General features: G+C 40.2%; 1 non-coding gene across 1 annotated transcript; it reads left to right on the top strand.

Annotated features, from left to right (window-relative positions):
- The first annotated feature begins 429 nt into the window (after positions 1 to 429).
- Gm25215 lies at positions 430 to 550 on the top strand. Its single transcript, XR_003954193.1, has one exon. It is a non-coding gene; the product is annotated as a small nucleolar RNA SNORA29 (small nucleolar RNA).
- Positions 551 to 1,427: the final 877 nt, after the last annotated feature.

Here is a 1,427-nt window from a genome sequence, read left to right as displayed (position 1 = left end):
AATAGAAAAATATGAGCACTACATAGGGCTAACAAGGCAAGCAGATGGTGGGACACCAGATACTGACTCGAAAAGGAAGAAGTTTGGACCCTAACTTCATACAGTGTGTGTATGTATGTGTGTGTGTATATGTATATGTATGTATATGATGTATGTGTATGTGTATGTGTATGTGTATGTGTATATGTATATATGTATTGTGCTGAAGGACCATAATCCTGCTACTCGGAGGCTGAGCCTGCCTCTGAGGAATGAGCAGTGGCTAGCATCATGGGGAACCATCAACTTCACAGCCACCAATGGCTTTCCATGCACACCCTGCTGAACTTGAGGTGGGCATCTTTCTGTGCCCCTTGAGAGCAGGCTCCTGTTCTGTCAATGACTGTGTTGCCATGAACTGGCTTAGGCACTGCACATAAAATAAGTTGTTTTCTCTTCTTACTACTAGATATGGTGGTTACATTTATGCAGTAGATTAAAATTGCCATGATATGAAGAGAGAGGGCTTTTCGGTGTTCTCTTTCTTTATAAAATGGCTGGACATACTATCATTGCTTCTGATTGTTTGACCCTATGTTACATGTGGTAAAACCCAGAAGTTTGGGTAATGAACTTGTAAGGATTTTTATCCCCCATCCTTTAAACAGGAAATCAGCACACTATATCAGTAAACGTAAATGTTAATACATCTACGTCTTTCCAAATTAGTAGGGTAAGTGATGAGTTCTTCTCTAATATGGTAATAGATGTGGTGCTGCTGTTAAATACAATAGTTAAAACTTAAATAAAATTGATCCTCTCTTACACTGTAATTAAATTTGTATACATTTTGGTTTGTTTGCATGTTTAAGCTTGGATAATTTCACCTCTCTTAAACCAAAAAAAAAAAAAAAAAAAAAGCAAAAAACAATGGTTGTTTTCTAATTTGAGGTGAAGTTGAGTCATATAATAAGTTGGCATATAATAACTGTGTCTCAAAGAATAAACGAAGACACAACACCCAAGAGTGACAGAAGAGCTGTCACCAGGCAGATTTTCAGTGCTGCCTCTTTACCAGTGGCCAGCCACACCTCTGCAAAGTGACAAAACAAACTGTCCACAGTTAAGAAAGGAGCCAAGCAGCCTTTACTCTCCAATCACAGAGAACTTTAAGAAACAGCACACACGTCTGCTCTATTTTAATGCTTAGATGAGTGGCATGACGAGGTAACAGTTTGCAACTGTAGCACCTCTCTGATACCTCACAGCTTCACACGATGGTCCAGACTCCAGGATGTGCCACACTATGGTTTCAGGCTGGGACTTGCACTTGCCTTAAATTCTTTGTTGTGAATCTGCTTGGTTCAAACAAAATGAACACATCACCCATATCCACAGGCAGGGAGCCATCTGGAAGTTCCTGTGGAGGGCGGCAATCCTGTCAGGCT

This window comes from Mus musculus, chromosome 2 (genome assembly GCF_000001635.26).
Source record: "Mus musculus strain C57BL/6J chromosome 2, GRCm38.p6 C57BL/6J".
In the NCBI taxonomy this organism is placed as follows: domain Eukaryota; kingdom Metazoa; phylum Chordata; class Mammalia; order Rodentia; family Muridae; genus Mus; species Mus musculus.
The sequence above is the reverse complement of the archived record's forward strand: the minus strand, read 5'-3'. Positions and strand labels throughout refer to the sequence as shown.